General features: G+C 43.0%; 1 pseudogene; it reads right to left on the bottom strand.

Moving 5' to 3' along the window:
- Window positions 1–17,398: 17,398 nt before the first annotated feature.
- On the bottom strand, window positions 17,399–18,331 carry LOC140502389 (S-formylglutathione hydrolase pseudogene; annotated as a pseudogene).
- Between the last annotated feature and the right edge of the window lie 6,936 nt (window positions 18,332–25,267).

Genomic DNA, 25,267 nt, shown 5'->3' with positions numbered 1-25,267 from the left:
TTAGAAAATATGATTATAGTTCTTTCTGCTACATCTGCCTTGCAGTCATGATGGGTGGACTTTGGTAGCTGTAGCAAAATAGAACAATCTATCTGTTATTGCTATCCCTATAAAAGAAGTCCAATTCTCTCTCCTTTGTCACATACTGTTCTTTCCTCTCCATGTCCTTACTTATGAAACTAAGAAGATAATAAACACTTATATAGTGCCTACTATGTGCTAGGCACTTTACAAATACTATTACAACAACCCTGAGAAGTTAGGTGCTGTTATCTATTTTGTTAGTATCTGAGGCTAACTTTGAACTCAGGTCTTTCTGACTTCAAGGCCAGCTCTCTAACCATTGTGCTACCTTGCTGCCTCAGAGGTGGTACTCCACTCCAGCCCTACCACCATTTAAAGGTAACTTCCCCAGCCCCATTTGTCAAAGAGTTCATATTTTCTGTACCCTCTGTGTAGTCCTGCATTTCATATGTACTGACTTGCCTGAGAAAAACCCATCAGAGTTGGGCCTCAGATATTCTGGGGGAGAAGCCAGAGAGTACGCTTGCATAGTGTTTTCTGGGTTTGTCTCTCTGCCATTTTCATCTTCTAGTAGTTCAGACACAGCAGTGCCTCTAAAATCAGAACCACCTCCCACCAGCTCTTCCAGGCTCTCCTAATGCTGGTCCTTTCCCTTATTTTCACATCCCTTCAGCTTCTGCAGGGCAGGAAAAAATGCCAGAGTTGGCTGATGTTTCCTTCTCCCTGTGCTTAGAACATTCTGGACAACTGCAGATTGTTAAAGTCTCCATAATTTGGCATAAGGAGGAATCCCACTGCTGAGTACAAACCCATCAAGAAAACAGAATCAAAACCCTTAAACTATCTACACTGCCTTTCCTTGTGGTGAAAGGAGCATCTTACTGTTGAAAGAAAAAAAAAACTGGCTTTTGTTTTTATCGATTTCCAACAGCAGACGATGTAGATGCCAACAGTTTAGCTGTTTGTTTCTGGAATGCTCTAACAGAGATTAGATCCTTTAAATTAGTAGCCTTGTAATCCTATTAGAGAGTTGCATTGGTAGAGTCATTCTGAAACGTTGTAGATGCTTCAAGGTGCCTTTGTGAACATTTCCATCATATAATGACTTAGCCCCTAACATGAAGATGAACCTGGAATCCACAAAGAGCAGAGGAGAGCCTGCGAATGAGCAAATTCAATGCAAAACAAAAATGGATTTTGTCATGGAGTGAATTTCTTTCCCTTCTGAGCCTCTCCTCTTGAGACTGGATTCAACTTATTTCTAGAAGCAACCTTTAGGGGAAGGTGTTTCAAGTTCTCAGAGGCAAGGTTGGCAAGGATTAGTTAAGAAAACATAATTTTTTTCTCTTAAAAATCTCTGAGTATGTTTTAAAATGTGTTTTCCTTATGAACACTCTCTCCCCAAGCTCTAAAACACACAAAGACTCAGCCTCACTAAATTTGCATGTTTTCACATGCATATTATTAGTAATGCAACCTCTGGATGTATGAACATATTTTTGTATACTTAATCACAAATGGAACTATATGAAATTAGCCATGATCCACATGCAGTTTATAAATATTAAAAACTGAATTAGACCTGAAATTGATATTTTGTCATTAATGCTCCCTGCCTCCTAAAAACCAACTTGATGAGGAGACAGGGAGTCTCCTTTTCTTCCCTTGCACAACCAAAAGCAATTTAGACTTTTTGCAGAAAACTTGTGTTTTAACAAATTACTGCCATGAGCTAACCCACATCTGAAGCTTGAAAATGCACTCAGCACTCTCTTTCTCTGTTCACATAGATTTGAAGTAAATTACATCAAATTGTATTTGAAACACCAAACTGGCATTAATGGAAGATTTTTTTTTTTGCTCCAGGCACCATTTTAAAATAGATGAGCATAAAAATGCAGTCTGCATCATTAAGTTTATATGAAACTAGTGAGAATAAAAATCACCATGTAAGTTCTAATAAGATGTGTTTTTCATTCCAGTTTAATAACCCAAGACTATATTCATCTTCCAGTATAATAAATATACCAAGAGGAATGCATTCTTTTGTAGGCTTAACATGTCGAGGTTTTTTTAGAAGATGTGAGTTTTCTGGGAAGCTGGGTGAAGAAAATTCTTTAATATGGCAGTGTGGAGTATTATTATCATAAATAATTAATGTGCACAGCAGAAGAAAGCTGAGCTTCATTAATAATTCTTATTTTTAGTTGGCATAAGCTAGAGGTGCTGTATCTTCTTTCATCCCATCGATGTCAATTTCCTTGATTTTAATTTAATAGATGTTAAAATTTTTAAAGGGACATATATTTTGCAGTGGGTTTTTGTTTATGACTAAAGAACACTCTGACGCTAATTCTTACCTGCCAAGATATTTTTAGTAACAGACGAAAGGAAAGAGGGAAAAAAAAAGTTACAAGGAAACAAGGTAGAGTGGGCATCAACGTCAGCTCCTTTCATCCTCTATTTCCCTCTGGGACCAGTTAAGATGCTTCTTTGATTAGGACCTCAGGAAATATTAAGAAGCTCTGCCATGAATTTGAGCTCATCAAACTTGTCTGTTTATTTTTCAAATGCAGGGCTGATTCACCTCCCACATCCCCAAAGCAGAGGGTCTCTCCAACACAACCTTGCATTTGTGATCAACTCCATCACTTGTCAAAACCACCCAATCTTGGATAACAGGCATTTGTGCTTCATTAATTCTGTATCTGGGGAAGGAGCAGTGCCTAAGTGTCTCTTATTAGCACAATTGCAGAAGCTAAGAGAACGCCATCAAGGGCACCAGGGTTATGCTTTACAAGGAAAGAACAAGGAATACAAAAATACAGGAACAAAAAAATACAAAAATCTGAAGGGATTGATATACAACCTATCAAACAAATGTGAGGGAAACAATTTAACTTTGCTACATGGGGGGATAAAAGCAGCATAGGGATAAAGAGAGCCTCAAGCTTCAGAAAAAAGCAACCCCCTTTGAGAGCAAATAACCCAACTGAATCTTTGTACATGCTTTTTCTGCTCTTCCTGCTAATCACTGGCAATGATAACTCTTATTTAGAGACATGTATATTGACTGTGTAAGAGGTGCATCTGAAGCTGATTAGTGGTGGGGTAGAAAAGGCATTTGGGCAGCTAGGTAAATCAGTCAGGAAGACCTGAGTTCAAATCCAGCCTCAGACTTACTAGCTATGTGATCCTGGGCAAGATATTGAACCTTGTTTGCCTCAGTTTCCTCATCTGTACAATGAGCTGGAGAAGGAAATGAGAAGTATATTTGAGTTAGAGGACTTGGGTTTGAATCCTGAGTATTCTCCTTAGAAAGAACAACTCATATTCCTATAGTACTTTAGCTATGACAAAGTCTTAGTCTAATTCTATTAAGTAGGTCACATAAGGATCATAATTCCCATTTTATAGATGACGAGACTCAAGTCTCAAGAGATGTAAAGTAACTTGTCCATGGTCATACAAATGGAACTAGGACAGGAATCCAAAACTCAAGTCCCATGGTCCTTCCACAACGCCATTGCCTTGGTGACTTTGAACCATTTAACTTTCTGAGTTTCAGCTTGCCCCTTTATAAAATGAATAGGCAGAACTAGATACTCTCTAAGGGCCCTTTTAGCTTCAAATTCTAGGCTTTAGGCTTTTTCTCCTGTGTGATAGCTCAGAATAGGTATCTCAGTTCCTGAATTCCTCCCAATTCTAATATTTACTAGTGGTATGACTATGGGTAATTTTTTTAACCTTTCTGAACTTCTGGATCGTCTTCTCTGTATTGCTTTGTACCCTGTTAAGGCAAGGCAAGGCAAAGAAGCCACAAGGCCCTTGGATATTTTTTTTCTTCAATTAATGTTTCTAAAAAAAATAAAACCAAAAAAACTTCTGATGTGACAATCATTCTAGTCCTACTACGGAATACTTATAAACCCTGTCCTGTTTGCCAGACTTTGCCAACCTGTATCAGCTGCCAGTAGGGGTTAAATGCATTCAGACTATATGTGTACTTTGTTGGCTACAGAAGCCTCATCCTATCCAGATTTCCAGAGTGATCAAATTTGTCTTTCATCTCACAGGCAAGGCTGGAATTTGGCCCCTACTCTAGAGATCCGCCCAAACAAACAGAACAGTCTAGTACTGAGAGAATTCTACTGGCTACTTAGCAAGGGGATTTATCTTTCCCTAGAAGAGGAAGACTGGAGGGTTGCTGAGTTTCTTCATGATTGCCTTCTTTCTGAGTCTGGTGCTCCCATTTGATTCAAAAGTCAAGGTTATATATTGATCTGTGGTCAATAGATTGGATACTACAAGTTGAGGTCTTACCTGGCTCAACTAGCTATGATTTCATGATTCTAGCTGAGTATTTATTAAAATAAACTCTCGATTACCCACAAATCAATTATCCACTTGATGGTGGACAAGCAGAAGATTTTGTGTCCCGGGTCTGTCCCCAGGACCTTCGAGTGAGACTCTCCCTTCGGTGGGCACCGCTTCGGACGTCTCCGGACCCACCCCCGGGGGACACGGTGGCAGGCAATAATCAGGCAATGCGCAGGAGGTTCATAGCTTTATTGCATGGAGGAGTCCCCCGAGCAGTTCAGGGCGTTGTCTTAAATAGGGAAGTTCTCCCGGGCGGCCATCCTAACCCGCCCCGAGGGCGAGGCCTACCACCCGATTGGATCCAGCCCACCCAACCAATCCTGTGGGTCCACAACTCCTTCTTGGGAGCCGTGTCTCCCTCGGATTGGTGGGCTGCCACTCCCGGGGAGGCCCCTATCCGCCCAGGCGCCTAGGACCGACCCCCGTCAACTCCCCCTTTTTGTTTTATTATGAGGACATCCGCCTTTACCTGCTCTAGGACTTTTCTCCAGAGTTTTATCATACAGGAAATAAAGCAAGGAAGCAGTACACACAAGAGTATCACCATCATAATCATCCCAGCTGCAACCCCAATGGTATGCAAAAATGTGGTAAAATCTAATCTAGAAATCCAGTCAAGAAATGTCCCATGTTGCTTCTCCAAATCCCTCTTATATATCTCAGTTACATTCCTAATCTGTTTTACAATATCATCTAGGTGCTCTATGTAGACCTCTAGATTTCTGTGGTCCTGCAGTCGCCGAATCGCATCGTCCAGCTCCTGGCTGGCGTTCAGTTTGAGCGCCGTCATGCACAGGGGTCGTGCTAGGCCGACATGACATGGGAGCCCCTCCAATATGGCGTTTACTCGGAGGAGCGTCGAGATCGCCTGTACGGCGTCTGTCAGTGCACTGAGCTCTAGGGCTACCTGCCTGTTAATTTGTTGTTGCAGAGCCCATGCCCGAGTGGACGTTGTCATAAAATCTGCCAGGTCGGCAGCCATCACATGGACCTGCCGCTGCATGGCAGAGATCTCCATTTGCTCTATAAAGCTAACCACCAACCCCACCATATCTATGGCGGATATTTCCAAGCCCCTCTTTTCCCTGACCATCACAGCCCTAAGAAAGTCAGAGTCGGCAAATGCCTCATCGGACCCAACAGGGAGAAAGGTAACTGGGGGAATAGACAGAAGTGTGACAAAGGTGGTATCGGAATGTACATCATCGGGCGTCAAGGTATTGGAGAGGGTCCCATTGGAGCAGGATACATTGTATTTGCCCCCTGTCTGAGTAATGTTCCCTTCCCTACAGATTAGAAACATATCAGTCCTCTTCAGGGTCTGGACTGCAAGGGAGAAACGATTGCAGTGTCCAGAGACCTGACCCTCGTGGCAAGTAAATCCTTTCTTCATGATGAGGTCCCACCATTGGGAGCGGATGGTGTCATTGTCCTGCAGCGGCCCACTATTGTCAGTCATGTGGGTGATGTTTCCAAAGGCCGCTGCCATTTTCCAGAGATGGCTTTGGATGACTATGCTCCCATTTCTCGTCAGGACGTGGGGCACTGGGGCTGCATAATACGGTCCTGGCGCTCCATCCATGAAGTAGATCTGCTGGGTGTCGTCCCACTGCTGTCCCATTACTGCATGCCCTGTGGAACAAACTTGCATACTAATGAACATATTGGGTGTAGGCACGCAGGGGGGTAGAGGGGAGTAGGGGATCTTTCCCCTGGGTAGAAAGCTTCCCGTAGCATTAAGGAGCGATAAGCGGTCGCAAGGGAAGTCCTTAGAGCTATTGCATACTACAGTGTTACGGGTATTCTGAGTGCTGTTCCACAGCCCTTGCATCCTCTCCTTGAGGAGGGGGTGATGCTGAGTGAGACTATGATTCAGCATGTACATATGGATGTAATTTCCTAGGCCCATGGACCCATGTGGTCCGTGCGGGAGTTCCTGTATGGACTCGTTTTGCACCCGGGCGCAGGGGATGATGTTAGCCCCTTTGGTGAGACATATAGGTAATTGTGCCATTGACCAGTGGACTGTCTTATTGATATCATGACGGCTCTCCGGGTAGCCATCCCCCGATCTCCCCAACACCAGGGCGGCTTCCCCTAGGATGCTCAGCTCAATAGAATCCCCCTCCCAGGCAGCTGGTTGAGCTGCTGGGAGGCCAGGGACGGCAGCCCAATACACCCATGGTGGGTCCTTGCTGCGGGGGAGGGAGCGAAGGGACGCCCCGGCCCCCAGTTGGAGGTTGCATAGCATCCCCACCAGGATTATATACTTATCCATGTTTCTCCTCCTCGTTGTTCTGTTCAGCCGCTTCTTCTTCCTTTTGCGGGGCCTGCGTCGAGCCCTGCGGGGAGTCCTCACACGCTCGAGTCCATTTAAGTGGCAGCCATCTCCGCTGTCCTCCTCCTATATCAAGACACAAATAACCCTTTCCCCTCACCACTACCTTGTTCGGTCCATGCCATTGTCCTTCTGCGTCCCTCCACCAGACTGTGGCGGGGCTTTGTCCCTCATATGTTATGGCGGGTGGCGGGCGGCGGGGCATTTGCACCGCGTGCATCATGGCTGGTGTGATCTGTTGCTCATTTGCTATTAAATAATTTCGTGTGAACACGGCTGTTGCTAATTGTGCCGTGGTCAGCCGACCTGCCACTCCCCCTTTTTGTTTTAGAAGGGTACGCTTTAGGGACTGGTTAGCGCGTTCGACAATGGCTTGTCCTGTGGGGTTATAGGGGAGGCCCGTGATGTGTTGAATGCCGAATTGAAGGCAGAATTGGGCAAAGGCGCGGGACGTGTATGTGGGCCCATTATCTGTCTTCAATATTTGGGGTGTGCCGTGAGCGGCGAAACAGAGGAGGCAGTGCGTGATCACATGTTTGGTGGCTTCCCCAGGTTGGAGGGTGGCCATGATAAGGGAGGAGCAAGTATCTACTGTGACATGGATTATGGAGGACTGGAAATGAGTGACATCCATCTGCCATATCTCATTTGGGAAGGTACCTCGAGGGTTGATAGTGGCAAGACGGGGTGGTGGCCGGAAAGGGACACAGGCGCGGCAGCGCTTGACTATTTGTCTAGCCTCTTCTTTAGGTATATTATAGAGGCGTGACAGCATGCGGGCTGGGAGATGGAAATAATTATGAGCGGCAATGGGGTCAGTATAGAAGATTTGAGATGTCCCTAATAAGGAATCTGCAATGGCATTCCCTTTAAATATAGGTCCGGAGGTGGAAAGATGTGAACGCACATGTAAAACATAAAGGGGATGGGAGCGAGCAAGAAGGGCCTGCTGTACTTGTATAAGTAAAGGGCGGACTGAGGAAGTAGACAGGAAAAGATCCGCCTCGGGAAGGACTGGGAGAAGGTTGTGACAATAAAGGCTATCTGTTACTAGATTAAAGGCTTCTTCTGAGCAAATCTGCAAGGCCATAAGAATTGCAAATAACTCATTCTTTTGAGCAGAGGAATAGGGTGTGGTGAGCACCTTAGTGATCTGTTTATCTGGGATGTAAACTGCCGCTTTGCAATGCTTGGTGGCGTCAGTGAAGGCTATAGGCCCTGCTACGGGCTCTGAGACCACTGGGTTTCTCTGCTTCGTTAAGGGAAATTGGTCCCAAGCCCGAAGGGCAGGGGGGAGATCTCCAGCACGAATTTCATGGGAGCACAGGAGGACGGCCCACAATTCAGATAATTGTGCTAACTCGGTTAGTATTTCAATGGGGCTGGAGAGTAAGATGATAGGATAGTGGCCAGATAGCTGCCTGCATATAGAGCTGGCCTTAAGCAATAAGAGAGCCTTTTCTTCTAGGGCTATCGGGATACTTTTGGTCTTTCGGTCGGGGTAGACCCACATCAAGGGGCCATGGAACTGGTAAAGGACTGCTACTGGCCCAATGGTCTTATTACCAAGGATGGACAGAAAGAATGGTAATGCCGGGTCACACCGTTCTACCACCGTTGTCTTTACCTCCTCCTGTATCTTTTCTATGAGTTGGAGGGCTTCTGGAGTCCACTTTCTTGGGGAGCCCAATTCAGGTGGGCCCTTAAGAATGTCATATAGTGGCCTCATCTGTTGGTTTGTAATGGGCACAATGGCGCGTAGCCACTGTATGGCTCCTATGAGTTTCTGAAAATCATTAAGGGTATTGATCTGGGTGACATCTATTTTTGGGGGAACTCGGGAAATCCCAGTACCTTTGATTTGGTGTCCGAGATATTGATACTCAGGACCAAGTTGAATCTTTTCAGGAGCCACTTGGAGGCCGTGCCTATTTAATGCTTCAGAAACCCGCGTTAAGAGGCCAAGAACATCTTTCTTTGCGCTGCAGGCCAGTAAGATGTCATCCATATAATGTATCACCATAGCATGGGGGCTTTCCTCTCGGATAGGTTGGAGGATTTGCGCTACAAATTGCTGACATATCGTGGGGCTGTTAGCCATGCCCTGGGGCAGGACTTTGAACTGGTACCGCTTTGCGGGCTGTTGGAAGTTAGTAGAAGGGACGGAGAAGGCAAAACATTTCCTATCCTTTTTGCGTAATGGAATACTATAAAAACAATCCTTAATATCTATCACTGCTATGTGCCAGCCCTTGGGTATCATAGTGGGCGAAGGGAGTCCTGGTTGTAAAGGACCCATGGGTCGCAGTGCTTTGTTAACTTGTCGGAGATCGATGAGCATTCTCCATTTGCCTGACTTCTTTTTTATGACAAACACCGGAGAATTCCAGGGGCTGGTAGAAGGCTCGATATGTCCTGCTACTAATAAATCTTGCACTATTTGATGGAGGGCCTGGATCTTTTCTTGAGTCAGGGGCCACTGATCCACCCATATGGGGTTAGTGTTTTCCCAGTGCAGTGGGATGGGTGTTGGCCCTACAGCGGCCCCTAGGGGTTTTCCGCCTGTCCTGTAAAATCGGTGGTGAGGGTGACGCCCATGCCGCTAAGTAAGTCTCGGCCCCATAGGTTAATGGGGAGAGCCGGCATTTTTAGGGGGCGAAATCGTCCTCGGGCGTCACCTGTGGCCCACTGAAGGTGGCGAGCTGATCTGAGGGCATTTGCCGACCCGCCCACCCCGGATATCCCTTGGGCCTCCTGGGTGGTCCCCCAATCTTTCTGCCAGTCTCCCGAGGAAATTACTGACACGTCAGCTCCAGTGTCGACTAATCCTCTGAGCCTGACACCCTCTACTTCCACATCTAGACACATCTTCCCGCGCCCCACTTGTTGGGTCCATGCTACAAAAGGACTCTCTCTTGATGTATCTTTCCACTCTCCATCCAGCCAGGGCAGTGATATTCCTACAGCTATCGGGGTGTTAGTAGGTAGTGGAACTTCATAGGCATGAGGGTTGGTTAGTGCAATAGCGGACTGCCCAGGTTGCAATATTTGGGTATGCACAAGGAATTCTTTGGTTTTGTCTGACCCTATGACTAATCTCTGATGATCCTTTGGGGGGACCTTAACAGTTGTAGTGGTCCATGGCGGGACTGTCTGCCCTGTTACTGCATACAGCTCTACTCTAGGCGGGGTCTGTTGTTCGGTCCAGGGGCTCCCTTCCCGCTCCGGGAGCCCCTGCCCCCGTTTCCCTGTACCTTTTTACTGCTCGAGCCCCGGCAGTTTTTCGCTATATGGCCGGGTTTGCCACAGCCAAAACACCGAACCCCTTTTTTCGGCGACGTGTTTCTGCACTGCGCCTGAAAATGTCCTGATTTCCCGCACCTGAAGCACGGTCCCTTTTTGGTGTTTGTGGACAATTGGAAGGCTTGGAAGGCAGAAGTCAGTGTTGCCACCAACTTCGGGTCTGCTCCACTGCCCTCATCCAGGCATTTATCAACTATTTCATCTATAGAGGGGTCTGCGGGCAGGGTGGAGAGTATACCCCTCGATTTGGTGAGACCTTCCTTGAATAGTTGAACTATGAGTTGTGGTGAGGGACCTCCTTTCCCAAATCTTTTCCATACTGCTTCCTGTACTCTGGTCATAAATTCCAATGCTGACTCACTCTGTCTTTGCCTTAGGTGACTTATTTGAGTCTGAGTGCGCGCCGCAAGGGCATCTAGAGCCTTCAAGGCCACTTCTTGAACAACTGGAACCATAGCCTCAGGGAGGGCTAACTGCTGTTCTATCGCTGCATAATCTCCAAACCCTGTGAGTGCATTAACGTGGTTTTCAACCGCGTTGGGTTGATTGGCTTCTGCCCAAATCTTTGCCTGTCTGTTCCAATAGGCTTTCCAAGCAGTGTACACAGCGGGATCTAGCACTGCCATCATGATCTCATTCCAATCTGCCGGGAGCCAAGCGGCCACGGAGACGGAAGAGCTCAGTAGTTGCCTTACATATGCCGACCCAGGGCCATATTTTGCTACTGCGTCCTTCAAGTCCTTTAAAAATTTATATGGAGTGGGACGGTGAGTGCGTTGTACGGTACCGTCTTGTTGGGTCTGCAGGAATACCGGGAAAGCAAGGGCGTGTCCCGGCCTCCCGGTCCACTCCTCAAAATCAACTTCCTCCCCCTCCTCTGCTGCTTTCAGTAACGCGGCTTGTAGCCGAGAGTGGGCACGGGGATTTTTAGCCACTGGTTTCAGTTCCTCTAGGGCCTTTCCAGCTAGTTTCGGTTCCTCTAGAGGCTTTCCAGCTGCCGGGGGGTGTCTGCGACAGCAAGCACAAGCACCCTGACACTCGGGCGGCCGGGGATTTGTCTGCTTTCGTTTTCGGGAGGGATCTAGCTCCTTATCTGTCTCTTTTGGGGGGGCAGCGCCACAATGTCTCATGTCCTCCCAGGGGTAGAGCGGGAGTGGTAGCATGTCCTCCTCCCCCGGAGGGGGAGGGGGCCACCCCTCTTCCACCTCGGACCCACATAGGGAGGGGCCAACTTGTGTACTCGTGGCATTCTGTAAAGGAGGGGGTGAAGGCTGGAGTGCAGAGCTAACCGTGGCGTATATAACAAAATCTCTGGAGCTCAGAAATTGAGGATCCTCTTTTTGGTAGGAAGCCATCTGTTGTCCTACTACCCTCCACTTGTCATGATCTAAGCCTGTGTGAGCCAACCACGGAGAGACTGTTAGAATTTTCTGCACCCACTGTCTACAATCCTTTATGTGTATTTTTATTCCCACCTGCTTGCAGAGCTTGTACACTTGGCAGGCGAGAACTCCTGCATCCTCCGGTTCCATTCCCTTGGAAATCTGAGAGCCCATGTTTCCTCTAGATAGCCCCGACTATCTAGGTTGCCTGACTCTTCTACCCTTAACTGGGTAGGGTTATACTCACCTCACTCGGCGGGGGCTGCGGTCCCTGTTCGGGCGCCAGCTGTCCCGGGTCTGTCCCCAGGACCTTCGAGTGAGACTCTCCCTTCGGTGGGCACCGCTTCGGACGTCTCCGGACCCACCCCCGGGGGACACGGTGGCAGGCAATAATCAGGCAATGCGCAGGAGGTTCATAGCTTTATTGCATGGAGGAGTCCCCCGAGCAGTTCAGGGCGTTGTCTTAAATAGGGAAGTTCTCCCGGGCGGCCATCCTAACCCGCCCCGAGGGCGAGGCCTACCACCCGATTGGATCCAGCCCACCCAACCAATCCTGTGGGTCCACAACTCCTTCTTGGGAGCCGTGTCTCCCTCGGATTGGTGGGCTGCCACTCCCGGGGAGGCCCCTATCCGCCCAGGCGCCTAGGACCGACCCCCGTCAATTTTGAATGTCAAAAGCTCTGTCCCAGCTCTCTGTGTGATTGACCTTTTCCTATGGATATACAAACTAATTTTACTATTAGTTTAAGAAAAAATAGAAATCCAAGAGAAATATGTCATATACTCCAAAACCATTAGCATGACTTTTCTGGTAATACTGGCATCCACTGGGAGAGGGAGGATTCATTTTCAGGCCTCCTTCTAGCTCTGATAAAACCTACGAGTCCCAAGCTGCCCAAATGTATAAAGCAAGAGAGAAACAAAAAATCTGTCTTTTACAAGGGGAGCTCAACTCCAACATTGTCTTCTCATTAACCTGTTCCTACTGACGATATGTGGCAGTAATAAGTGCCCAATAAATGCATGTGGGTTTGGTTTGACTCTCTGCCTTCCCAAGACTCTAGAAATTGTCTCCTAGACATAGCACAGAGTACATGTTGTCTCCTTCCTTCCTTTTTGTCTTCTTAACTTCCCTGGACTTGACCTCTTACATATGTCAAGTACTTGCTTGACCTCTCACATATGTCAAGTACTTGCTTGATTTTGTCACCTCTTTGTTGTACCAGAAAGGATGCTTGATTCAGAGACAGAGGACCCAGCCAGTTTTGAAGTTTAACTCTTCTTTACTACCTACATGACTGAGTAAATGACTTCACCTCTTTAAGACTCACTTTTCTCATTTGTAAAATGGATACTAGAGATTTATTATATGTTACTTTTTCTCACACACTTAATAGGAGACTATTGTCTATTAAACTACTTGTCATTCCTCGGAAACGACTTCCCATCTCCCATCTCTAGGCCTTTGCACAGGTTTCCCCAGCTCCTTCCTAGAATGTTATCCTGTATTACCTTTGACTCTTAGAATCTCTAATTTACTTCAAAACTCTCTCCTACCACTGCCTTCTCCATGAGATTTTTTCAAATTCCCTCAATTGCTTATTCCTTTTCTTACCATGTTGTGATGTATTTATTTCATATATACTCATATATGCACATGTTATATCCCTGATAGAATGCAAATTCCTTGCTGGCAGAGACTATTTCCCTTTTGTTTTTGTATTCCCAGTAGTTGGCACAGTACCTAGTACATACTAGGTGCTAAATATGTGCTCTTAGGTGGATTGATTAGTGTTTTCAAAGATCTTTTCATGCTCTAAATCCTGTGAAGCCATGTTCACTCCCACCCTTGACCTATTCAGCCTTTGCTTTTACATTCTTCCCCTCCTTGTCCTTTCTTCCCCAACTCCCGCTGACCCTTCCCTGATGCCACCTCAGCTAAGTGACAGAAAACAAAAATTATATGGGAGATCTATAGTTTCGGTTTATCTTTATGCCTGAAATTCTCTCCCTCTCTCTCTCTGTCCCCTCTCTTTTTATCTCTATTTCCTGGCTTACCTGCCTTCCTTCAAGTCCCAGTTAAAACCTCACCTTGTACAAGAAGCCTTTTTCAATCCCCCTTAATATTAATCATCTAAGATTATCTCCATCATCTATATCTATTTCTATCTATCTAATCTATCTATCTATCTATCTAGTTTCAGTCGTTCAATAAATATTTATTAATCCCCTTCTCTGTACCAGGCAATATGCTGGGGATACAAAAAGAGGTATTTGCATAGTTGTTTACATGTTTTCTTCCCCATTAGGCTGTGAGTTATTTGAGAGTAACTGGGGCTGTTTTTTGCCTTGTTCTCAGTGCTTAGAAGCTAGTGTCCGTACCTGGTACTAAGTGCCCAGTAAGTACCTAATACATGCTTCTGGACTGAATAACTGATATCCCTCCTTTCCATGCTCTTGTGCAGATAATAATGAAACATGATTATATTGTCAGTGGCTCCTTGGTTAGCTCATCTGTTTTACATGGCTCTCCCCCAGACCCCCTTTGCTGGACTTACCTAATCCCCCCTTTTAGCTCTTGAAGTGTTTACCAGCACACTCTATGTTTTGTGTTTCCTTTCAGAGTTCCTTCCGCCTCTTTCCCCAATGACACAATGAGGTTCCATTATTGTGCATGGGTCATATCATGGTTATTTCCATGGCAAGGACTACAATGAAATAAACACACCTGTGTTTTAATTCTGTGTTTGCTGCAGGAGCAGCAAGAAAGAAAAGTTCTTGTTTAACACTCCCAGGGTCAGCAATCAGCAAAGGGGCAGAAATGATATAAGGGGTGAAAGTACAGGCCATGTGGTCTTGGCATCTTGCACTGAAAAACACACCAGCACTGCAGCCTGACTCCTTCCTCTCTCTGGTCTCCTTTGCCTCAGATCTGACCCTTGTATAGCAACACCTTTCATTAGGAAAGCCAACTTGAGGCTTGAAGTCAAGGAATTAATCTGTGAGAGTGTTTTCAGAAAGTGTGAAAATCCTCATCTCACTCTCTTAATTATAAACTCATGGGAGTCCTGGAAGGAGTTTTATCCATGAACACTAAAACAAAAATGGAAAAAGAACATTTGGGGGATATTTTAATGAAATGTGTAGATGATACAATAAGTCCTCTGTTATTGTTGGAGGAATGGGGTGTTCTGCTAAATGACATGTTTGGTTAATTGAAAGTATATACCATACACTGGTCACCAATTTTCAAGGAATTATTATAAAAATGCACTTAACACAAAAGCTCTACTTAATGCAACTCCATCTTTCTGGAATGACTCAAAAGACTCTCCAGGATTTGCTAAATCCAGTATCATCACTATAGCAGTATTGGTTGGAGGGTCAAGAGATGTATGGACTGGGTATCATGGCTTGGTGATATCTAGAGTCTGGTCTTTCAATTCTCTCTATTTTTGGAACCTCAATGGTTAACTCATGTGAGGATGATCAGAAAACTGGCTCACAATCTTCAAACTCACATGAGGCTAATTTGTACCAAAAAGCCAATTTATTAATGTAGAGGGAGAAATATGACTGCTAAGCCAGCTGGAACAATCTTGTTGGCCCATCAGCTCTTTCTCTTCTCAGGAGGAAAGTTACTCTGGAAACCAAATAGTTATTTCTTTCATATATAAATCCTTATCCTCTAATTTGCTTTTGCTATAGACTATACCTTGACCTTATGATGACCAAGGGAACAACCCTATTGATGTCTATGATTTTTTTCATCAAATTGTTAGTCCTGGTGAAGCAGAGAGGAGAAGCAGTGCATGGTGGAAAGATTGCTAGGCTGGAATTCAGAAGACCAGGCTTCATATCCTGCCTCTAATGTTTACTAGCTGCGTGACCACAGGCAAGCCTTTGCATTCTAGTTTCTTCATTTGTTTAATGGAAAAAATAATGCCTGTTGTACCTATGTAATGGGGATACTGGGAGGCTCAAATGAGATAATGTTTGTAAGTCCCTTTGCACATTTTTAAGTGCTATATAAATGTCACTTACTATTACCCTCCTTTGTTACAGGACTGTATCTGCCAAGTAAATTGTATGAGTTCATTAAAAACACCCTCTCCCCTGGGTCGTAGTGGATAAACACTGACAGATTCATATGCTCTAATTTCTCTTTGTTTTAAACGACACTGACCTACACCTTGCAAGTCCATTGATTATCATAGATATTATCCTTCATCACTTTATTATATAGAAGTTTCAGAATATGTGATATAAGTCCAACTTTAGTGATTTTGGAGTACAAGTACCTGGTGGGTACAAGTAGGTGATAACCTAAAACCAATAAAGGAATTCAAAGAACAGGAATAAAGGATATCATTGAGGAAAGATATAATAATAAAAGGAGCCAGGTTCGTTGCATGGATAGGACAGGAGATGACAGATGGGCAGCTGGAATGTTTCACTGGCATCCTTATGATGTTAAGGCAAGGTAAGATAGTCTCTAGCACTGTGGAGAATTCATAGGAGAAAACAGACAAGTCTCACAGGATGGGCAGGTATGGATGGGTGGTGTTGGAAGAAACATACACATTGAATATATCATGGGTCCACTTCAGTATTTGAGAACTTGCTGATGGCTCCTTCGGAGATATGTGACCTCATTGGCTACATGTCACCAAATCAAATTGTCAGATATGTGACTTGTGTGAGAATCTCCTGTGGAAATACATGTTAATGTTCCTTCTCTTCGTTGTTCCACCTTTTCTCTAATTTCCAATTTCTTTCTTTGAACTGGTCTTAATTTAGGCTGTATAACTGCCTCCCTGATGACTGGAATCATTGGTCCATCCATCCCTGTTATTTTTTTTATCCCATATCTCTCCTCCCTTTTGTAGCTAAACTCCTTGAACTACATCCAGTGCCTCTATTTCTGTCCCTCTCACTATATCTAAACCTTTTAGAGTCTGTCTTTCAACCCGTCCTGTGCTCTCTTCTCTTCTCCCTCTATCACGTCTACACAACATGATTATCTCTTTAGTTCCCTCTTTTTTTGCCTTCACCAACTGCCTACTTAGTTGTTGTCATTCATTCATGTCCGACTCCTCATGACCTCATTGGGGGTTTCTTGGCAGAGATACTGGAGTGATTTGTTATTTCCTTTTCCAACTCATTTTACAGATAAGGAAACTGAGGCAAACAGGGTTAAGCAACAAGTCTTCTTGACTTCAGACCTGGTACTCTGTGCCACCTAGCTGCCCTAATGTTCTGTTAGACATCCTGAACTGGATATCCTGAAGATATCAGAAACATGTTCAAAACAGAACTTCTTATCTTTCCAACCAAATCCTCTTTTCTTCATGAATTTTCTCATAACTATTGAGGACACCACCATCCTCCCAGTCACTTGGGCTTGCACCATTCTCAACTTCTTACCCACACTAACCTCACATATCAACCCCATTGCCAATTCATCTTTTTTGCCCCTTTGCAACATCACTTGTATATGTCCCCTTCCCTCCACTCACATAGCCACTAGTACCCTGGTGCAGGCCTTCATCACATCCTGTAATAACTTCCTACTTGACTCTGCCTCAAGTCTCTCCTCACTCCAGTCCATCCTGCACTTAGCTGCCCAAGTGATGTCACTAAAGAGCAGTTCTAACCATGTCACTTCTCTAGTTAAGAAACTTCACTGACTCTCTATTATCTCTAGTGAGAACTCAGCCATTTGGCTTTTAAAGGTATTTAAAACCTGGACACATCCTACCTTTTTAGCTTTCTTACATTTTACTCCCCTGTAGGTCCCCTGTGATTTAGTGACCCTGCACTTCTTCCTGTTTCTTTCATACAACACTCCACTTCCCAACACTGAGTCTTTTCACCAAATCTTCCTCACCTGCATCTCCCCCTTGCATTTCCCCTTGGCTTCCTTTCAGACTTTCCTCAAATCTTTTTACCTCCAATGCTTTAAATCTCTTTATTCATTATTGAGATACAATTCGATCATTTGGTTAGTTTGCAGTCTAAAAACAACTGGAATTTTCTGTTCTGCACAGGATGTCAGGAAGTAATCGCCCATCTTTAAGGAATTGGTCATTCTTGCCTTGATCAATTAATAGGTTCAAATGAGAATCTGAGTAAGACTTCACAAAATGAGGAGCATCAATGAGAGGCTGATCCTAAATTATCCATCTAAGGCCTTCCCCTCCCTAAGGACAGACAACTGGGTTGTAGATTGGAGAAAGTGCTGACACAGATTGGTGTTTTCTGGGATTCTTCAAAGCACAACCATGGCCTCCCCTAGAATGGTCAAAAATAGACGTCTTCTTTCGATCAGCAGAAAAATTTGCACTTATCAGGTTGGGCAGCTCATGTATTATATAGAAGTATATCCTCTAGTTGGTTTTCTAAGGTTCTTCAGTGGCATTCACATAAAAACCTGCACCAGCACCAAAGTCCCAGCTGTCATCTTCTCTTTTAATAATGTAGCCACGTGGACCGGTGTCTGGTGCAAACAGCAATGAGGCTATGTCCCGCAGCAGCTTGGCGATAGCCAGCTTTGGTGACAAAATTTTGCTCTGTGCAAGTTGAACCAGACCGCCAGTAAAGCACAGGACATTTCACAGTTTCTGCCTTGGGTGGTGAGTTGATTCCAAAGTTCATTTTGCATTTTCACTTCTGCGTTGCTTTGCTCATATACTTTGTGAAGGCCCTCAGAGCATTTGTTGCTGGAGATCTGTTTTAAGGCCGTAGTTCCTTTGCTATTTAATTGCTACCGTTTTTCCATTCCCTGCCAGAAGTTGTATGATTCTCAGCCAAAAGGCCTCCATACCTGTGAACAGATTTCTGGTATAACCCCTTCCTTGACACCAGAGAAAGCCTGGCGCAGACCCTGGCCCCTGGAGCCCATGTTCTGGCCAGGCCCAGCAGGAGGGGCTGGTAACCAGCAGCAGGAAAAGCCAAACTTCCCTGGGCTGGTCTCAGCCCAAATTTTAACAAATCACTTGTCCCCTCTAAGCCTGTTTATTCATCTGTAAAATGAGTTTAAGAAGAGGCTTTTCTGGCCACATTCCCTTCCTTCCTCACTGCTTGTGTCTTCCTTCTGAGATTACCTTCAATCTGCTTTGTAAAAATCTTGTTCTGTAGCTATTTGCATGCTTTCTCCTTCATTAAAATGTGAGCTCCTTTGGGGGCAGAGACAGTATTTTTGTCTACCTGGCCCATGGTGTTATTTAGGTGTGTCAGACTCTTTGTAACCCTGAGGACAAGAGCACACCATAGGATTTCTTGATGAAGATACTGGAGTAATCTGCCATTTTCTTCTCCAGTAGATTAAGTTAAATGACTTGCCCAGGTTCATATAGCTAGTGTCTGAGGATAGATTTGAACTCGGGTCTTCCTGACTCTAGGCCCAGGACTATCTACCGAGTCACTTACCCGACCCCTACTAAGTGCTGAATAAGTATTTCTTGACTCACCTACAGACTGACTAAATCCTTAAGAGCATCAATTGTTCCAATGATATCAGAAATCTTTCTTAGTAGACTTGTGGTTGATTTACAAAGTGCTGCACAAACCAACTTTTGCTCTGTTGAGCCAGTCACTTCTCCCCGGGCTTCAGTTTGCTCAATTATATAATGTCCTGGCATCATAAAGACTTGGGTTTAAATCCCACCTCAAATATGTATTGACTGTGTAACCCTGGGCAAATCAGCTTGTCCCCTCTGAGCCTGTTTGTTCATCAGTAAAATGAAGTTAGGAGTAGCATCTACCTCACAGTTTCAAACGAGATATACATAAGGTAGGTGCCTTGAAAACCTAAAATATCAGCCATCATCAACCATCATCATCATTATCATCATCATCATCATCATCATCATCATCATCTTCGTCATCATTGTTGTTACAGGATTTTTAAGATTCCTTCTAACCACCAGGGTTTTTTAATTCAAAATAACAAATTTCCTTTAGGTCAGGGGAGTCATTTTTGTATTGTGGTTCACCTTGACAGTCTGATGAAGCCTGTGGACTCCTTTTCAGAATATTGCTTAAAATCCATAGGATTATAAGAAAAACCAATTGGATTGAAATACAGTTTTTATACATATATATACATATATATACACACATACATATGCATACACATACATGTGTATATGTATATATGTATACATACGTATACATATGTACATATAATACTATCCATAGCAACATATGGATACTTAAATATATACATACAAACATACATACATGTATATACTCACTTATATTTATCTAAACTTATATGTAAGCATATATACATGTAGACATGTCTATATATCTATCTATATATTTACACACACACACACACACACACACACACACACACACACACACACACACCTGAGGTTAAGAACTCCTGCTACTAGGTCAGGAGGGAAAAAAATGAGGAAAACTCAAAGGAGGCCTATAAAAGTACAAATTGGGGCTAGGAAATGCTTGCCATTAAACTACTGTGTTGCCTAGTGTTTCACTTTCATGTACCCCAGAAGAAACAAACCCATCAATTTTCTATGATATTGCTCCAGATAGTTCATAGTCTGGAAAGAACATTGCTGAAAATGTGCTTTTGCACTCTATGTGCCGTGGAAAGTTTATTATTTTAATTGAAATATACTCTTGAGAAATGACTAAAGAATTGATTGGAAGTCTGTGAAAAAAAAATTATAATGAGCTCATTTCAATAGGAACAGACTGGCTACCATGCTGGTTGTCAAAAGTTTTCAAAGCTGGTTTCTCTCCAGTAAGTAGTGTCCTGTAGGCTCTGTCCATCTGTCTTCAAGAAAAGAGCATTTTACATCCTATAGAAGAAAATAAATAGTCTCATAAAGAAAATGAAAACTACCAGTAAGAAATATTGATCTCTTGAGCACTTGTGGCTCTCATCAGGGAACTAGAGAACAATAGATTCAATGGTAAAACACCACAATTGAGGTCATTTTTACTACTAAGGGTTAGTAGGTGGCCTATGATCCGTCATATAACAAGGCTGTCTTTCCTAAAGGAGTAATCTATTTCACTACCTTTCCTAGTCCTTTGGGAATTGACTTCCTCTTACCACTAAGGCCCTGTCCTAGAATAACTATTTTTTAAAGTGAAAGATATGATGTTATTCTTTAGAGAGGCATTTATTTGTACATCGATTTACTTATTTGCTTGTTATTTATGCGTTCATTCATTTATTTATATTATTTATCCAATTTGTTTTTATATTTATCTAATTTTTTTACCTAAATATCTAATTTTTTATCTACATATTTATTTAAACATCTTTCTATGTTTATCTATCTCTCTATCTATCTGTCTCTCTATCTATCTATCTATTCATCTATCTTACCCAACCTATAATTTCATCAGTGTAGGTAGCCCCTTATGAGGAACTTCCTCTTCCACTGCAAATTGGCATTTTCTCTTCAATTTGTTGTCTTAGAGATTTTTCTGGGGCACTGAGAGGTTAATTGATTTGCCCAGGATGATAGAGACAGTATAAATCAGAAGCAAAGCTTAATTTACGTCTTTCTCATTATAAAGACTACTCTTTAGCCACTACTCTACAGTTTTTTATTGGGGTAGGGGATAAAAATGCAAAGGCAAGAAAAAGGAAGGAAGGAAGGAAAGAAGAAAGAATGGAAGAAAGGAAAGAGGAAGGGGGAGGGAAAAAGGGAAGAAGGGAAAAGGTAAGAAGGGAGGAAAAGTCCTGTGATTCTGTGCTCTATCCCAAATTCCAGATGCATGCCTCTGTTCCAATGGTCTCAGTTTCTCTGGATCAACATGCTGTATCTCTGAGCCTGATTTAAGATTCTGTCTTAATTATATATGTATACATATATATTACATATATATGTATAGTTCTGTCTTAATTTCTCAATGATAATAACACTGGAGAAATGAAGCAAAACCCAAAGAGAAATGTGGTATCTTGTATGCAACAAGACCCCTCACATGGAACTATGCTGATGATTCCAATAAATCTAACGAATGAAAAGTTTTTGAATTTCCATAGTCCAGTCTCCGTTCAGTTTTCTTTCTACGTTAGCATATACCTTTTAAGTTGGAAGTCAGTATATAACAAAAGAATTAAGAAAGGAAATGATTGATTTTTAAAAAATGGTTGGACAATCAATTATTTTTTGAATTTCATTTAATTATCATTGCTTCCATTCACTTTTGTTCTCGTCCATTCATCTACAAAGATACATGTTTCGGGGAAACAAGCTAAGGTAGACAACCTTTGCTCCATAACTTCTTTGAACAGTATAAAGAAAACACCTGTGCCAAAGATTTGCTATGTTTGCTTAACATAATATCTCTCGCACCCCTTCCCCAGGAGACCTGTCCCTCAGGAATGCACAAGCCTTGCCTAGGTGGGTGGCAGCCTGCTGAGTGGCCCAGGAACAGTCCTTAGTCAGTAAGACAAGTTCCATATATTTTCCCCTTATTTATCTCTTAACTTCAAGGCAATTGGTGTGAATGGAAGGGAACTGGGAGGTAAACAGAAGGCGATACCCATATCAAGCACAGGGGCACTTCCTGGGTGCTGCCATTGCCTTGACTAACATGGGAGCTTTCTTCTTATCCCAAGCTCTGTTTACCTCACCTGTTCAAAGACACTTTCATCGCCAGTGCTCCTCCCATTTAAGATGCTAATCTAGCACAGAAAATAAAATGGGCATTACTTTCTGTGCAGCTGGGGCAACTTGTTAAAAAACAAAAAAGGCCATTAAAAAAAGGGAACACAACCACCATCAGCCCAAACACTTAATCACACAACTCCTAAAAATACGCAACTCATAGAGAGGGAACAAATATTTATGTTTTCAAAAACTTTTCTTTTACCTTTTATACATAATCAGACTTTCCCCTCCTGTTTACTTAGCATAAATCAGTTTGTATTTTAAGTATGAAGATTGACTTTGGAGGGAAAGGGACCAAGCAAATTCTTGAGAGGTTGGCTGGGATTTGGGCAAGAGTGAGGGTGGGGGTGGGGCAGATCCATTCAATCCTGTTCAGTCATCTCCTATTTTTAATATTAAAAGGAATACTGAGTGAAGCAGGACAGAACACTGTGTTCTGGGAAACCAGTAATCAAATGGCCTAAAGCTAATGTTTACTTTCTGGAATGTTTTACAGCGGCAATACTTGGAGATGTAAAAAAGAGAATGCCTAATAATAGCCTTTCAGCTACAGAAATAGAAAAGCGGCATAGACATGATAATTGAATTTGGTTTAGATGGTCAAAATCTGTGTTATTCTACAGCTGTATTTTCCAAACCATCTACTTGACTTTTAATATATGTTCTCTTGGGTTCGGTGGGGGAGGAATGGGGTTGTTCCTTTTGCTCAGTACTGCCTTTGAGAATTGCTAATTACCCTTTTCATCAAATCATAGATATTCAGAGTTAGAAGGGAGCTTGGAAGTTCTCTTGTTCAGTCCATACCTGGATAGGAATGTACTCTACACTGGCCCCAATATTCCTTGCGAGGCTTTACTCTAGTAATCATCAAACCTCTTCTTTGCCAATGACTCTTTCCAATACATTCATAAGTGTATTCTGGTCTCACCAATCCTAAAAAAAAAAAATATAATAATCAAACAAACATCTCCCTTTCATTATTAAATTTCTTGAAAAAGTGCCCTTGAAGCTTGTACTCCTACCTCATCAACTATCAGCATCGTCTGGTAACCTTTGCTTCTCATTCCCCTGTTCCATCAACTTGCTCCTTGAGAGGTCATAAATGACCACCTAATCATTGAATCCTTTTTAAAATTCTCATCCTTCTCTTTCTCTCCAGTATTTTATCCCACTAAGCGGTTTTTCTATTCCAATTTAACTTTCCCTACTATATAACCCTGGGCAAGTCACTTAACCCTTTTTGCCTCACTTACTTCATCTGTAAAATGAACCGGAGAAGGAAATGGCAAGCTACTTCATCATCTTTGCCAAGAAAATCCCACATGGGGTAACAAAGAGTCAGACACGACTCAGCAACAGGCATGTGGGTTTATCAAGCAAAGCACCTGTTGTTGTACCCCATTTGGTGTTTTCTTGGCAAAAGATAACAGATGGAATGGTTTGCTATTACCTCTAAAGCTGATTTTACACATGAGGAAACTGAGGGAAACAGGGTTAAGTGACTTGCCCAGGGTCACAAAGCTGATAAGTATCTGAGGATGGATTTGAACTCAGGTCTTCTAGACTCCAGATTGAGTTTTCTAACTACTGCACCACTAAGTTACTTACATGTCTATACTCCATCAAAAGAGGTTAAAAAGGATTCCATAGATTTCTGGCTAGGGGTGACTTTTTAAAAAAAGAATAAATTGATATGTCCACCTCAAGAAACACTAAACTCATATGACTTGGCCTATGTGGCCTCTCACCTATAATATTCAGCATGGTACAAGTCATTAGCTAACCAAAGGAAAAGCTGACTTTTGGTTGTACTTCAGGATTAAGTGCCACTTGTGTTATGGGGTCAGGGTGCTAAAGCAGTTGTGAAATTTTGGCTTATGAAACCTGGGTCCTGGTTACGTTTAGAATAAATATTTATCCCCCAAACCATTTCAAAAACGTCCAAAAGAGGATCATCTGACCCCGATGAAGGTCTGTTCTGTCTCAGATTTAACATCCTGTCCTTAGTAATGTTGGAGTATTATTCAGAGAGCAATACAGATGCACATGGTGGGTGTGAATAGGCTGCTGCAACACATTATAAACAAGAAATCAGGAGAGGGCTCTAGAGTATAAGACGTCATCAATAAAACATTAGCAAAAAAGAAGATGTTGGTCACACAGCAAAGTTAAAAGTGATGGATAGTTCATAGCTTCCATTGGCATCCTTATAATGTCAAGAGAAATTAAAGAAGGACCTAGTATATACAGTGGACCATTTGTGGAGAAATTAGAGGTGGATGTGGGCATGCATAGAGGAGATTGTTATCATCATCATTGCAGGGAATATCTGTATCACTGAGATCAAAGATACATTTGAACATTTATTTGAATATACACACACACACACACACATACACACACATATATGTGTGTGTATACATGAATGATAATGTGCCAGGCATAGGGGGTTTGAATTTTATTCTGAAGGCACTAAAGATATCTTGTTTTTAAAATTTGATTTTTAATTTATAGAATAAAACAAGCATTTCCATAATACAATACAATAAAAAGACTATTATACATAAAACTGCAAATTTATTATGCACAACTTGCAGTTCCTTTCCAAAATGATCGTGTAATTTTTTTCTTTTTCCTCCCTCTCTCCTCACCCCCCCACCTCAAGATGGCTACCATTAGACATAAACAGGTGTGTGTCTCTTTCTCTCTATATATGTACATATATACACACACACACATATATATAAAATATGTAAAATTACTCTATACATACTTCTATTTATCAGTTCTTTTTAAAATTTATTTATTTAACTTTTAACATTCATTTGCACAAAATTTTGGGTTCCAAATTTTCTCCCCATTTGTCCCCTCCCCCCACCCCAAAACACCAAGCATTCTAATTGCCCCTATCGCCCATCTGCCCTCTCTTCTATCATCCCTCTCTTCTTCTCTTTTGTTCTGTAGGGCCAGATAACATTCTATGCCCCATTATCTGTATTTCTTATTTCCTAGTAGCAACAACAGTACTCGACAGTTGTTCCTAAAACTTTGAGTTCCAACTTCTCTTCATCCCTCCCTCCCCACCCCTTCTCTTTGGAAGGCAAGCAATTCAATATAGGCCATATCTGTGTAGTTTTGCAAATGACTTCCATAATAGTTGTGTTGTGCAAGAC

This window comes from Notamacropus eugenii, chromosome 4 (genome assembly GCF_028372415.1).
Source record: "Notamacropus eugenii isolate mMacEug1 chromosome 4, mMacEug1.pri_v2, whole genome shotgun sequence".
NCBI classification, from domain to species: domain Eukaryota; kingdom Metazoa; phylum Chordata; class Mammalia; order Diprotodontia; family Macropodidae; genus Notamacropus; species Notamacropus eugenii.
The sequence above is the reverse complement of the archived record's forward strand: the minus strand, read 5'-3'. Positions and strand labels throughout refer to the sequence as shown.